General features: G+C 46.2%; 1 protein-coding gene and 1 long non-coding RNA gene across 11 annotated transcripts in view; one reads left to right on the top strand and one right to left on the bottom strand.

The window, feature by feature from the left end:
* MSI2 (musashi RNA binding protein 2) overlaps positions 1 to 16,093 on the bottom strand; it is a 435,580-nt gene that overhangs the window by 267,297 nt on the left and 152,190 nt on the right. The gene's annotated exons all lie outside the window — the stretch shown is intronic.
* Positions 150 to 15,466, top strand: LOC116552561. Its single transcript, XR_004269447.1, has 3 exons — positions 150 to 162; positions 7,754 to 7,760; positions 14,987 to 15,466. It is a non-coding gene; the product is annotated as an uncharacterized LOC116552561 (long non-coding RNA).

Below are 16,093 nucleotides of genomic sequence, written 5' to 3'. Positions count from 1 at the left end.
GTCCTATCTAGAGACCAAGATGAGGTGGCGCCTCGGGTCCCTCATAGAAGGCTATTATACCTGCACCCAGTACGGTCGTCTGGGGCCTCCTGAAGTGTCACCAGCCCAGAGACCAGTGTCTATTTCTGGACAAAGAAAGAAACGCATGGTGCCCTGCCACCAGTGATGCATCCCCAGCCAGCCTGACTCACCCATTCGTAAGTGCACTGCCAAAAATAACACCTTGCCAAAATTACGTTGCCTAATCTTTGACAAAGTAATATCCAAATTAAAATGAAAAAAAAAAAAAGGCTTAAATGTCAAGTGATGATGGTGATTTATGTTGTACTGATTTATATAATGCGCCACATCTCAGATGGGCAGATTTTTCCATGACATCAAACAAGACTGCGAGCAGGGTTCGCGGTGACAATGACGGCTGGAGAATGAGTGGGGCTGGAGTGTGCTCACCCTGGATGGAGCTCTCTCTCTGTCCCTGGGCAGCTTTGTGCCATTGGGCAAGTCCCTTCCTGTCCCCGACTGTCGTCTTCCTCCCGTGACAAGGGGCACAAGAATACCTGCCTCACAGGAGGCTGTAAGAATTACCTATTTATCTATCAATAAAAGCAGTTCACATAGTACCTAGTACACAGTGGAGATGCAATTATTGAGAGTTATTATTAAAAATACCTGGTGTTTACTACCACTAAATATGATTTGAATGGATAGGTCCTTTCAATTTTCCTACATAGAACTGTAATTGTAAAACTGTGTCATATTTGACAGTATTAAATATTAAAATACGGTGTAATATTAAAGCCCAAAATGTCAAACACTGCAGCATTAAACCTGACAGGCCTCCAAATGCCCTTTCGCCAAGGTGTGGTTTCTATTCATTCTGCTTTGTTGTTGTTATTGTTGTGGGTTTGAGATGAGGCCTCGCTCTGTTGTCCAGGCTGGAATGCGGTGGTGCAATCATAGCTCACTGCAACCTCGAACTCCTGGGCTCAAGTGAGCCTCCTGCTTGAGCCTCCCAAGCAGCTAGAACTACAGGCACACTTTTTGGACAGATGGAGTCTCACTATGTCACCCACACCGGTCTCAAACTCCTGGCTTCAAGCTATCCCCCTGCTTCGGCCTTCCAAAGTGTTGGGATTATAGGCATGAGCCACCGCAGCAGGAGTATTTATTTCATCTCAGTAAAAGTATACTGTACCTTCTTAGAAGAGGAGGAGGAGGAGGAATGGGGAAGAGAGAGAGAGAGACAGAGAGGAAGTCCAATAGTAGTCTAGAAGGTTCTACATTCCCAGGCCCTGTCTCTCGCTGTTGCCACCTTCAGGGAAAACCTCTCCTTCTGATCGACTCTGTCCTGTGCATGTACCAAGCCTCCCACGTGCCCCGTGTTCCCGCCCTGCATACACACACGAGCTATAACTATCTACAGCTGGAGATACTCCGTCAAAGTAATCACACGACCTCTCAGTGTCAACTTGTGCTTCGACAGAGGGTGAGGGGACTGCCATGGGGCCATTAAGCATGGACATTAAAAGCGTTGATGGTGCTAAAACACATTAACCTGTGGAGGAAGCCAGGCTATCAGCTGCAGCTACGCCGACACCATAAAAAGTAAAGAGGCCTCAGTAAGGGAACCAATATTACAGCCATTGATATAAATTATACCTCAGAACAGGGGAGAAGGGGGTGGGGTATAAAAATGGAACAAGTTCAAACTTCTTTTATTGTAATAGTCTCCAGTCGAGCATAATCACCAAAGCTATAGTGCAACACGATTGCCAAAACTAGACAAACATCTGTGAGATGGATTCATCTCAGAGGGGAGGCCAACAGCTTGTTATCATTAAAGCGGCGATGCTCGCTCTGCGACTGAACTGCAGGCCGCCTTGTTACTGCGTTTGCGGAGGCAATTGTACCAGATGTTGGCAACTATCTTCAGATAGATGACAGGCACCTGCTGTTGAGGAAATTAAGCTCCTCGTTGGCCTCTCTGATTTGGGGGTGGGGAGGAAGGAGCAAAAAGGAGTGACCCATCCAGATATCCCATGGGATAGCATTAACCCCAGGGGTGGGTGGAGCTTACTGGATGGGCAGGCCAGCTCAGCTCCTGGTGCCAAAGACCCAAGAAGGGCCCATGAGGTGCTGGAGGAAAGATGGAGGAGTTTGGCAGGAATCTAATTCAGGCCGGGGAAGGGAGAAGCTCTGAGCCATCGACTCCCTCGGCAGGTTGGTCTCGGTAACGGTCTCGAAGACTCTTCAGGAGACCCTAAATTTGAAGCATGGCTGCGGACATCAATCATCATTAAAAGCCAAACATGCAATTTTCAGACCATGTCATGCTGACTCAGATGGAGACAAAGGCTCCAAACGCGGGGGAGAGCGAGGACAAGAGAGAGAAATACCACCCAGGCCACCACAGACAAATCAAAATCATGAGAGCCCATAATTCATTTTTCAGAGCGCCCCGAATGTCAGCTGCTAGTTATTCGACAGCAATGATTCATTCCAAAGTTGGCAGGGCTGACCCGCGTCTACCTTGCTGGGGGGTGACCTACGAGAAAGATGTTGACAAAATTAAACCACCTGCGTCCCAGACCCTGGAGGTGCAACCTACCTCCTTTTCAACAGAGGGCGGTCAACCCCAGGACCAAGCAGATGGGTTCAGTACCGGAGCACTGGTGATCTCCTGACAAGGTCGTCAGATCATCTTGGCTTTCCATTATTTCTGGGCAAGTAGTGATTCTCTTTCCTCTTGGATTATCAAATTTGAACCAGGATACCCCATACTGGATTCATTCTTACGATGACTGCTGACACAATCTGACACCAATACCGATAACTGTCCTCAGGAGAGGCAGCATTGGAAACTCAGGGGCAGAGGCAGGCCCAGCCAGGACCCTTGGTGTCCTGACCAAAGAGACCAAGGTCAGAAGGTTATTCTTGAGCCTCTGTTTCCTCATCTGTAAAAGGGTCTGCAAAACCCCTTCCAGGTCTACACAGCTAACAGCCCTAAACTGTTCTCATCACAGCCAAAGAAATTAGATGGCTTGGTGCAGCTGTTGAGAAATGTAATAGCTGACTGGCACAGGGGCTCACACCTGTAATCCCTGCTCTTTGGGAGGTCAAGTCGGGTGGATCACCTGAGGTCAGGAGTTCGAGACGAGCCTGGCCAACATGCACCTATCTTTAATAAAAATACAAAAAAAATTAAAATTAGCTGGGTGTGATGGCCAGCACCTGTAATCTCAGGTACTTGGGAGGCTGAGGCAGGAGAATCGCTTGAACCCGGGAGGCAGAGGTTGCAGTGAGCTTAGATTGCACCACTGCACTCCAGCCTGGGTAACAGAAACAGAGACTCCATCTCTAAAAAAAAAAAAAAAAAAAAAAAGAAAAGAAAGAAAAATGCAATAGCTGCATTAAAGCATAAGTTTTCTAACTCTACTGATAGCCCAATTTAGGGTTACTCTAATATTTAGCCACAAAACAAAATGAAACCTGGCTCTTTAGCCTGTAATTAAGGTTGTTTCACGTCCTTAGCTAGTAAGAACTTCTTTGCTCTGTTTATTTAAAAACAAAAACAAAAACAAACCAAAAAAAAAAAAAAAACCCCCATACTTCAAAGTTCCTAGGATAAAAATGACAAATTTTCAGAAAAACACTTAGTAGAGAATACAGAAATCAAGGCATCAATTTAATTTCACACTCTACCTGCCTTGGACTAATTTGTGTAAATTACATTTCATACTAAAAACCTCAGCCCATGTGACCACAATGGAGAAATAAGCAGCTTGCATAAAATTGAGTTTTTCAGGTATAAATATATAGCTCTTTTTAGTGTGTGAATGTTTAGCTGAATTTTCAATAAAAGTTTTACATAAAAATTTCCAAGTGTTAATTTCTACCATTTTCATTGACATGTCAATGTCACTGGGTTTTTACAGACCTAAAGAGTGCAAATCAACCCATGTGAGTCCATTTTTTCCCTCTTTTAGAAAAATGATTATAACCAAATTCTCAGCTCATGGATGTGAGTGAGCAAAGGACCCGTTGCATGAAACTGCATAAAGTTCCCACTTTGGGCCGGGCACAGTGGCTCACGCCTGTAATCCCATCACTTCGGGAGGCCAAGGCGGGCAAATCACAAGGTCAGGAGTTCGAGACCAGCCTGGCCAACATAGTGAAACCCCCATCTCTACTAAAAATACAAAAAGTTAGCTGGGCATGGTGGCAGACGCCTGTAATCTCATCTACTCGGGAGGCTGAGACAGGAGAATCACTTGAACCTGGGAGGTGAAAGTTGCAGTGAGCCAAGATCAAGCCACTGCACTCCAGTCCAGGTGGCAGTGCAAGACCCCATCTCAAAAAAAAAAAAAAAAAAAAAAAAAAGTTCCCACTTTGGCCTTCCACTTTCAGGAACGTGAACAGACAAGTGTTGCGTGCTGAGCAAGCCTTTGCGCACGTGTTTGTAGGTAAGATCCTCTAGCTTGTGGCCACCACGGCCACACAGAGCACCCGTCCCTGAGCAACAGCACCCCACAGCCCAAGAAAATCCAGGACCCCAAAATGATCATCCCTTGCCTATGCACTGTAACAGTCCTTATGTGACTGGCAGGGGCTGTTATCTGCTCTTAACCCTCCCTAGTCCTTATATTTGCAGCTACTTTAAAAGATTTTTCCAAATGTCTTGGAGGGATGGCATCAGACAACACAATGTACCTTTCTGATACAATGTATCTTTCTACATTAAAAGGATGACTATTTCCCAAAGGAGTATGGCCATGCCCCTAAAGTTTATTACTGATCCTGAAAATAGCCTCAGTTCTATGAAGCCATTACTTTCTTTCCAACATCTAGTTGAGGACCGTGACTATCTCTAGCAGGGGATAGCAACTTACGGCTCATAGGCCTGCTGCCTGTTTTTGCAAATAAAAGTGGAATTGGAACACAGCTACGCTCATCCATTTACATATTGTCCATGGCTGCTTTTGTGCTACAACAGCAGAACTGAGTAGCGGGGACAGAGACCCTATGGCCCACAGAGTCTACAATATTTGCTATCTGACCCTTTATAGACAAAGTTTGTCAACCCCTGCTCTCTATGAGCTTAGTGCTAGGAATGAGAGGAAGAATAATAACAATGACTCTATAATTCCTAGACACTGGGAGAATGCAACATGTGTGAAAATAAATGGTATTTCTTTTTATTGCCTCTTTACAAAAAGACATCTAGAATCAATACAATTGATTTGGGACACCTGATACAAACTTTCTACCAGTGGTTAAGTTATGGGTTTAGCAGAAAACCACTGACTTCAGCTGTCATTCTGTCCTAGGTGCACCTGATCCATCATCTTTGTCCATTTCCTCGGGTTGCCAAATCCCTTCATGAGCAGATACTGTATTAATCAAATCTGGGAAGCCGTAATGAAACTGAGTTATAACTGAGACACCTTGACTAATGTTCCCCAAGATTCTTCAACATTGAAAAGATCGCGTCTACTGTTCCACTCATGGGTCAAACAAACAAGCAGACCTGCCTTGTGGCTTCTTGGGGGTTGAGGGGCAAGATCTCAGGGAGGAGACTGAACCTGGCAAGAAGGGGAGAGTCTGTAAAGCCCTGGGGCGCGTCCTTAGCAGTCAGCATCTCTGGGCAAGGTGAATGCAGGCATCCCACTGTAAACTGCCTCCCTCCTTGCTCTGCAGCTGATAACAAAGTCAAACTCACTCTTTCAAGTCCATGGAAGCGGGTCCTCTCCATTTGGTTCTTTCCAAAATGGACCAGGGCAGGGCTGTGATATCCAGGGGTGCGTGGGGCAAATCACACTCTGGGCTTCCTCCTCTCCTCCACCTACCATGCCAACACTGGTCCCTTATGGAGCCCAGAATAAATGTCTCTCAAGCACCTTTCCAGGTCAATGCTCAGGCGGGCACTGGCACATGAAGACATGACCAGCCTTCAGTGGCTGACGTGGGGTACAGCTGAGTTGCCTGAGGGAAAGGATGGGAGGCCCAGGGGAGGAACTCCGCAGCAGCAACCACCGTCCCCCACCTCGCAGTGAAGCTGACAGGCTCTGCATTTGCTACACCATGCTGCAACTCTGCTTACTACCATCTCTGTTCCTTGACCACACACCCCTCGTGGGTGGGAACCCCATCACACCCATCTCTGTGGTCCCAGCATAGCACTTAATACCTAGATTGGGTTCTGGAATGCATGGATGGTTGGACAAGCACAACTACATTAGGACCTTTCAACAGCAGCTGATAGAGACCTTCCTCCCCCTCCAGCTATTCCCATGATCTCCAGCATTCTTAGAGCTCCTGAACGTATTGTCCAGCCCCACTCCCACCAGCCCAGGAATTTCCCCAACTGACCTGAAGATCTCCCGGAGTGTAGGCTGTGAGGCAGATCAGCCACACTCAAGTGTCTACAAGGAACGAGCATAAGCACCCCCGAAAGGGCAGCAATGAACTGAGATGCTCTTTGAGGGACCGGCATACTGTAAAATCTGGGCAGACACACCCTTGTCAAGAAGGGATGTTATAGACAGAACTAGAAAAATCCCAGTCCATGAGAAGGCAGCAGTTTCTATCAGAACAGGCCTTTTGAAATAACTTGCAAGTGAATTACAGCGGCTACTTCCTATGGGAGGGAAAATTATTTCAGGCGGCTTCCAGTCCCTTGTGACTCCTTAATTCAAGTCATATTCAAGAAATATTTATTGGGGGTAGAAGTCTCAATAAATATTTCTTGAATATGACTTGAAGTCTCATAGGTGTGTTTTAAGATCAGGCCACACTGGAGCACTCCAGTGAGCTTTTAAAATCTGCCTTAAAAGAAATTTTAATGCACGGTCTCCTTTGCTTTAAACAGATTTCTCATTGCAAACAAACAACCCCCTACAAATACCTGCTTTCCTCGGCTTCTCCTCTGGTCTCGGCTGCCAGGCGAGCACTGAGTGCTTGGGGACGCCGCCATTAAGATGGTGGTTTTCAATAGTAACTTGGCATTTATCATAGTGAGAGTATTATCTTCTCAACAGAAGCTGACAATTTGTCCTATTCCTCCCTTGAGAGAATCCACTGAGCTCACATTTGCTTCCCCTGCATGCTGTTTCTCCTACTACAACATTTCTTTGCCTGGAAAGAAAATATTGTGACTCCTTGCCATATTCACTTCATTAGCATAAGAGGAAAAAAAGCCAAATCCTCCACTCAGCCTCCCCCAACACCAACTCCAGCTGGGTTACATCTAGGAGGCTCTCATATGCAGGACTTCAGAGGTTCCAGATTTGTCAGAGGAATAGCTGTGGAGGGATGGGGGCAGAGACTGGTAGCAACTAAGAAACTGGCCCCCAAATCATCCATTTGGCACATAGAGTGTGCTTTGTGCAGATTAAGGAAGGGAGTTTGTCAGAGGGAGCGAACCTGGTGGAAGTCAGCAATTTTGGGGGTTCAGGAACTCCGGGTGAGGGGGGAATGGGAAGCAGAAAGGGAATGCAGGCGGGGGAGACTATCATTAAATGCCCATGTGCCAAACCCTGGGCAAATGTTTATCTCTTCATTCTTACAACCCCGTTATAAGTGAAACTGTATGCCCACTTAACAGATGAGAAACCAGGCTCAGGAGACAGTCACATCAAGAGCCCAGGGTCACAATGCTAATAGCAAATGATCTGGATTCAAACTCAGGTCTGCCCAATTCCAAAGTTGAAAATTGTTCAACTTCACCCCATGATATCCAGGCAATTCCCAAGAGTCTGGCAGTAAATGCCAATGGCATCTTCGGATCATTCAAGAGGGAAAAATATACCCACAAACACATTCTCCGTGTCCACAGCCAGATTTCTCAACATCAGGGAGGACCGTGCTGTGGCTTCATGTTGTTGGACCCATTTTCATTCCCCAGCCTGGCTGATCACAGGATGGCAAGTCAGGGAGAGAAACTGCCCAATGCCCATCCAGTCCCCCATCCCTGGTGCCCATAACACCTATGAGCCTAGATGAGTCAACCCTCTCACCAGCTTTGCAAAGTCACTGACCTACTCTGGTACCTCAGAGTAGTGGACCTCAGCAGGTCCACTACTTTTCTTAGACCAAAGACAAAAAGAAGAGAAGGAGAGAAGATTACACAGAGATGCATATCCCGTTTTACCCTCCTGACATCTTCCCTTCTCTGTGTTTACCCTCTGTGCCAAAACCTGCCTGAGAATCTCCCGACTCTGAAAAGGGCCTTGCTGACCAGCTGCCCCGATATTCCCTTAGTTCTATTAAGCTTTTGCCGTGGGATGAAAATCACTAAGCAATCCTGGGCTGCAGTGAAATAATGGGTTTCACATAAGGAAATGCTCCAGATAATGGAATATGCTCTCTCAAAGCCCCATTTTAAAAAGAAAAGTCCTGGCTAGGTGCAGTGGCTCATGCCTGTAATCCGAACATTTTGGGAGACCGAGGCAGGTGGATTCTCGCCTCCTCCTGAGGCCAGCCTGCCCAATGTGGCAAAACACTGTCTCTACTAAAAATACAAAAAAATAGCCAGGTATGATGGTGGGCGCCTGTAATCCCAGCTATTCGGGAGGCTGGGGCAGGAGAGTTGCTTGAACCCGGGAGACAGAGGCTACAGTGAGCCTAGATTGCGCCATTGTACTCCAGCCTGGGCAACAAGGTGAAACTCTGTCTCAAAAAAAAAAAAAAATCCTAATTTTACCCTTTGAAACTCCTTCTCCAATGACTGGAACTTCCCTGCCCTCCGATACAGAGGATCCATTCATTCCAGCATTGTTGACTGAGCACCAACTACTGCCCAGGCCGTGGGCCAGTCCTGGTTCTACAGGGTGAGTAAACAGACCTAGCCCCACTTGGCGGAATTTACAGTCAGGTCAAGGCAAAGAGGCTACACATATCTGACTTCTTGATAAGCCAAGATTCCCTCTTCCATATTCCCATTATGGAGTTTCTCGGCTCCTGGTGTGTTTCCTTGATGACACACTCTGTAATTATTTTTATTATTTACTGGCCTGCTTTTGGCTCCTCCTCCGCCACCCACACCCCATGCTTGTTAAGCTACAAGTAAGCAAGGATCTTGTCTGTTCCGCTCACCAAGGTGCTCCTGGCTCCTAGCTCAGTGCCTGGCATTCAAGGTAATCAGGGTCTGCTGAATGAATCAATGAGCAAATGAATGATGCGTGAGACTGTGGATGTAATGCCTTCTGGGCCTAATGAGGAAGGATGACTATTTCCCTGCACTAAACAGCCCTACAGTGTGGATCTTTTCAAGATCGAAGCCTCTTAAGTTTTTATAGGTTTTCTCCCTCTTGCTTTACACTGACTTTATTAACATCTTTCCACCCCTTAATATTTGCTATAAATTTGAAAGAAGCCAGAAAACCAAGCTAATAAGAATCACATGTAAAGGAAAAGGAAAGAAAAACTTAAATGAGGATCTGAAAGGCTCTCCCAGGAGGCAAAATAAATGCGATAAACAGATTACTGGATCAATATATATAAACATATTTTAACAAACATCAGCCAAATGATACTGGGACAACCTCCAGGCCATATCCATTACCAAAAAAAACAAAAAAGAAAAGAAAAAAAAAGTTTAGTTATTCAAGAAAGAAATGTAAAGAGTTCGTCAGAAGGATCCACCCAGAAGAACTCTCTTTGGGCCCACATCAGTTCAACTCTTTCATCAAAGCCAGGGCAATCTGCAAGTCAGTTCCACAGACTGGAAGCAGCAGCTGGATGGAGGGGATGTCAGATACTACACAAAATGGAATCATCTTTATGCTGAGAAGATGCAGGAAGGGCTTTTCAGTTTGTATCATACCCAGGGTGGAAGAAATGAGTGGTAAGCTCCCCTACAGGACAGATGGAAAAGATGAACGAGAGAGTGCGAGAGTGAGTGAGTCAGTGAGTGTGTGTGTGTGTGTGTATGCGTGTATAAAGGCTGTTGCACTAGCAAGCCTACTGCTAGACAGAACTAGAGTGGAAACTCCAGAGGACTTGAGTCTTCAAGGTGGAAAATAACACCAGCTCATTAATGTTTGTTAAGTGCTCACCCTGTTTCTTAGCAGGATGCTAACAACTATACGTGCATTAGCTCATTTAATCCTCATGACAACCCTATGGGTTGAGGGCCATCATTACCCCCATTTTACAGATAAAGAAAGTGAGGTGGGGAGAAGCTAAATGACCCGGCCAAGGTTACCGTGCTAGTGAACAGATGAGCTGGGTTTGATACCAGACAGTCTCAGTGTAAACAACCTATGCTCTTATTAGCAGGCAATATGCTCAGCCAGGATGTATGAAAACTATTCAACCTGAGGGCCAAATCCAGCTGCCACCTGATGTTTGAAAATAAAGTTTTGTTGGAATATAGCCATGGCCATTCATTTTCATATTGTCTTTGGGCTGTCATCATGATAACATGGCAGAACTGAATGGTTCTAGGAGACCATCTGGGCCACAAAACTAAAAATAGTTATTATCTGGCCTTTTGCAGAAAAAGTTTGCCAACCCCTATGCTAAACAGTAAACAATAGAGATTCTCAACTTTTCTCCCTGTGTACTCCCCCTAAAGGTCAAGTACATTAAAGGACAGTCCAGAATGACCAGGAACAGAGACTGATGCAGCCAGAAGCTAATCTGAAGTGTCTGGAAGCATCACGGTGTTTCAAAAAATTATGCAAATATTGCAATCTGTGCCATAATATTTGTTCTAATAGTTGAAACAAACTGGCTAGGTGTGGTGGCTCACGCCTGTAATCCCAGCACTTTGAGAAGCTGAGGCGGGCAGATCACTTGAGGCCAGGAGTTCGAGACCAGCCTGGCTAACATGGCAAAAACCCGTCTCTACTAAAAATACAAACATTATCTAGGCCTAGTGGTACGCACCTGTAATCCCAGCTACTCAGGAGGCTGAGGCAGGAGAATTGCTTGAACCCAGGCAGTGGAGGTTACAGTGAGTAGAGGTCGCACCACTGTACTCCAGCCTGGGAGACAGAGAGAGACTCCAAGAAAAGGAAACAACCATAAAGGCAGTGACCTTCCTCAAAGATGTGCCATAGTAATTTTTTTTTCGAGGTGGAGTCTTGCTCTGTCACCCAGGCTGGAATGCAATGGCACGTTCTCAGCTCACTGCAACCTCCACTTCCCAGGCTCAAGCAATTCTCCTGCCTCAGCCTCCCAAGGAGCTGGGATTACAGGCACCCACTGCCACGCCTGGCTAATTTTTGTATTTTTAGTAGAGACAGGGTTTCACCACGTTGGCCAAGCTTGTCTCAAACTACTGACCTCGTGATCCACCCGCCTCGGCCTCCCAAAGTGTTGGGATTACAGGTGTGAGCCACTGCACCTGGCCACTCCATAGTAATTCTATGGTACTATAAACAAGTGGTCAGGGCCACTCCAAAGGAGATCATCTCAGGATAAACAGCTTAAGTGGATCAACAAACCCGGAGTCCTCACCCAGGAAGTCTGGATTTGAATCTTGGGCCCCACTGCTGTCTGGCTGAGGGGTCTTACGTAGGCATGTATGCTCTCCTAGTCTTCCTTACCTAACTTTAAAATGGAGATAATTATCCTGCCTCACAGGGCTGCTGGGATAATTACAAGGTAAAAGATACAAGAATGGTTCGGGCAAACAGGAACCCCTAAATCTGAACACAAATGCTAACTTAGCTGGAATGGAAAGCAGTGACATCAATACATGCTCCTTTTTTGATAAGAAAACAAGTCTGTCAATGAAAGAAATGAGGTGGTCTTAATAAAGAATAAAAATCGGCCAAGGTGGTGGCTCATGCCTGCAATCCCAACACTTTGGGAGGCTGGATCACTTTAGTCCAGGAGTTCAAGACCAGCCTCAGCAACATGGTAAAACACTGTCTCTACTAAAAATACAAAAGAAAAAAATTAGCCAGGCATAGTGGTGCGTGCCTGTAGTCCTAGCTACTTGGGAGGCTGAGGTGGGGGAATCACCTGAGACCCAGAGGCTACAGCTACAGTGAGCCAAAATCGCGCCGCTGCACTCCAGCCTGGGCAACCAGAGAGAGGCCCTGTCTCTAAATAAATAAGTATAATTTTGAAAAAATGTGTTTCCCTATCAGAGAATCTGCAAGCTCCCTTGCAAACTACTCCAGCATTTAATCTCCCTGTTGCTTTCCATACCCTTGTCATTTTGTAAGAAAGCTGGGAATAAAATCAGGAAGACTGTCTCTGATCATTCCATACCCTGACTTATTTTTCCTGAAGTGAAAAACACCTTAAATTGTTTTTTCACTACTAATACTCTATAAGCAAATCTGAAAATATTTACCTCTGCCGTCAATTATAAAAGACCGTTAGCGACCTCGACAATCCAAAATCTCTAATTTACAACTAATCTACTTTCACAAATTACATCTTCTATAACAGACCACCTAAAAAAGACTTCCTGTAAACAAACCACTCTGCTGGGTTTTTTATTTAATTTAATTTAATCCTTATTTTGCTCTTTAACTACAAGTAACTCACTTTTTACTACACTGGGGCAGAATTTTTTTTTTTTTTTTTTTTTTTTTTTTTTTTTAAAAAAACAAAAAAATAATCCCCAAATAGAAGTCCAGAGGGGTGCACAGACAGACAGACACTGCCTTGAGCGGCCACTTGTTCATGTCACATTTGCTGGCCTGTGCTCACGCAAGGCCCTAAGCTGGCTGTTGTCCCAGTTGCTGGATTAAATCAAGAAGGTAAAATGTAAATAGGTACGAAGTAAGTGCTCTGGAACACATAGGAAGGAATACTTAAATCTCCTTGGAGGTGGTCATGGAAGGTGTTGACCCTTTTAGAGTGTCAGGCCAAGTGTCTTGACTTCTCCCAACTCCTCCACCGCCCCCATTTTATTTATTTGTTTGTTTGTTTATTTTAGAGACAGAGTTTCGCTCTCGTTGCCTAGGCTGGAGTGCAATGGCATGATCTCAGCTCACTGCAACCTCTGCCTCCCGGGTTCAAGTGATTTGCCTGCCTCAGCCTCTTGAGTAGCTGGGACTACAGGCGTGCGCCACCATGCCCAGCTAATTTTTGTATTTTCAGTAGAGACGGGGTTTCACCATGTTGACCAGGATGGTCTCGATCTCTTGACCTCGTGATCCACCCGCCTCGGCCTCCCAAAGTGCTGGGATTACAAGTGTGAGCCACCACACCTGGCCCTCCGAACTCCCCTTTAAGGTGACCAATTCATTCTAGTTTGCAAGGCCCAAGTTCCTGGAAACCCCCTTAGTCACAGGAAAACCCACACAACTGGTCAGCCTACCTGCATCCCGCCCAGGTCTTCTCTCTACAAGGAGGAATCGTCAATGATATGAAGTCGGCTGTGTTGCGCTGGCTCCCATCCTGCCCCTTCTTTCACCTGTCTCCCACCCACTACTTGCACCAAGTAATCATCAACCCTTCACGGTTAACAGCCCCTCCACCAGATTCCTCCATCCTGGAAACATCACCAGTCACACAAACATCCCACAAAGAAGGGAGGCCCATCACCAAGGCTGCAGAAGGCATGTGGCCTTGCGGCAAATCAAATCCCACTTTGCCAGTAACTCAACTCTAGGAAGACAGCACAAAGTAGAGGAAGAAATGGAAGCAGCATATACAAATTCAATCTATTCCATCTCCTATTTATTTTATGCAAAGTTTTCCTGGTCCTTATTAATGCCAGCTTTCCGTCCACCATTTAATCTCTGCTTCCATTTCGTTCTTAGGGGCCTGTGATTATTCTAATTCAGCATTTGGATGACTTCATTTCCGCTCAAGTACACCCAGGTCAACTTGGATAGAAGAGAAAGAGGAGGAGAAGAAAAATAATCAGCTAAAAGCTATTAAATATCAGCCATGTGCCTCATGATTGGTTTTAAAGGCAGTGGTGAGGTTAGCAACAGTCAGAAACTCAACCCTTCTGCCTCTTCCGGCATATTAACATTTTTTTCTGGGACTCTCACTAGGATGGCTTCGAATGTAAATAAAGTACAGATTGGCAGCCCACTTTTAGCTAATTCACAAATACAAAGTATGAATATACGGAGCTATAAACATTTAGAGGGTGGTAACTTGACAAATCCGGCAGGTCTACAGAGAGACTATTTCTAAGAGGAAAAAAGAAGAAAAGAAAAAGGAAGAAACAGAAAAGCATACAGGACCTGTGTAAGGGGATGTCCTACTCACGGTGAGGGGCGGGCAGGAATCTCCATATCAGTGTTCACTCCCCCGAAACAGAGCTGGATTTCTATGCCAAGTCTAAATGAACTGCGCTTTCTCTTCCGTAAGAACCACCCCTTGCACCCACTGGCACAAGCTTGAACCATGATTTCTGGTACATTTTCAGTTCCCACTGAACTACATTTAGGAAGAGAAAGGCTTTATTTTCTCATGCTAACAACTCCATTGTAAGTGACATCTTCAGAGGGCCCAGGAGGACTCTGGGAAGGTGAGCTGGTAGAAGTACTTCATACCTACCCCCACCTGACCCCCGCCCCTACCCACCCAGACCTCATTAACTCCTTTGTGCCCAAGGGCTCCCCCACCCCTGACTTTCCTCTCCTTGCCCCAGCAGAAAAAGTAAACACAGCTAAATCATACCAGGAAATGCAGTCCAACAGCAAAGCCAGAGTTTCAGCCTTGTTCCTCTACCTACTATGCAAATGCACGTGGCATTTGATTAGCATACTCAAAGTTTTCCCAGCTCGCTACCCAGAAGGCATCCGATTTTCCTATTTGTATATTTTAAAACACTGTTAACAGAGCAATAATAATGTCGGATGCCTTTCCCTAACAACAGCTGGCTATATTTTACACACTAAGAGGGAAATGGGAAGTCTTCCTAGAAATCCACTATCTATTTCAGGGTCTCCTTTTTGAAGCAAAAATACGAACACTTAAAAGTGAGGTTAGGGCGCTCAATCTTTAGCATTACACAACGTTCACTGGCTTCGGCCAAAATCAGTCTAAGGAGAAAAATCAGTCTAAGGTGGAGATGCAGAGGAGGCAGGATTCTCCTGTCTACTCGCTGTGCTGTTTCCCACTGAGCAGCTCAGCCAGGGGTCAGGGCGCAAATAAAGTCCCCTCCCCTCATGACACACTTCCCAAGGGGAGACGCTGACACAAACCAGGCAGAAAATTAATAAAACATGGGGACAGTGTTGGCTTTGTTCTGTGCTATTAGAGGAAGAAAACTGAAACACAAAAGTAGCCTTCAGCCACGGAAGAGAGAAAGCGCATGGTCCCTGGTCCAGCCTGCCACTGTCATTGAAGAAGGTCTGAGGAGCAACACCCAGGCTCTCCAGAGAAAGGTGGGACAGAGGAGAGGGTGAGGCCCGGGAGGGGACGCTGACCACTCCCCGGCAACCCACCTGCAAGAACCACTTCAGAGGACAAAGCCTCAGGGAGCTCTGACGTCCACAAAGGACACGTAAGACTTGTTTTCCAGGCCTCCTCTGAGACAACCACAGCTCTGTTTATCTACGACACACACTGAAAGCAAGAAAACGCTACCTGAGGATCACAGTCCACTCTCAGGAGTATTTATCTTCTCAGATCTCATGCCTTTTAAATTTCAAAGGGCTTTATGAGATTTTTATTCCAGGTATGACTCTCCTCGCACATACGCTATCAAAAGAGGCGTGTGAGCGGCGGCCGTGATCGCAGCTTCGCACCTGCACAGAAAAACCTGGAGCTGGGAAGTCACAGGCACCCAGCGCTTCCTCGGGCCGTGCTCCCCCACGATCGCCCACGCTGCCGGATCACCGGGGAGGTCTCGTTACATTAAAAAGCCAATTCACTCTTGTTTTCCTTTTTTCTTCCCCCCGAAAGCTTTCACACACCACTCTCCGGAGCTCAGGTTAACTTGTGTGGGCACCCACCAGCCCCCACCCGACACAAAGAGCTCCAACGACCCTTCCACCTGGTTTCCGCGGGGCTCTCCCACTTTAATGAGACCTCAAGCACCGTCACTTTCCCTGCCAGTTCCTGGAAGACCTTTGCTTCCCAGCCACCATGATGAGGGGCTGGCACAGGAAGGGGTTAAAGCCCTCATGTCAAACCACAAACTCGGGCACTGGCCCAGAAGGGA

This window comes from Sapajus apella, unplaced genomic scaffold (genome assembly GCF_009761245.1).
Source record: "Sapajus apella isolate SASKATOON/1434 unplaced genomic scaffold, GSC_monkey_1.0 scaffold12, whole genome shotgun sequence".
NCBI lineage: Eukaryota > Metazoa > Chordata > Mammalia > Primates > Cebidae > Sapajus > Sapajus apella.
The sequence above is the reverse complement of the archived record's forward strand: the minus strand, read 5'-3'. Positions and strand labels throughout refer to the sequence as shown.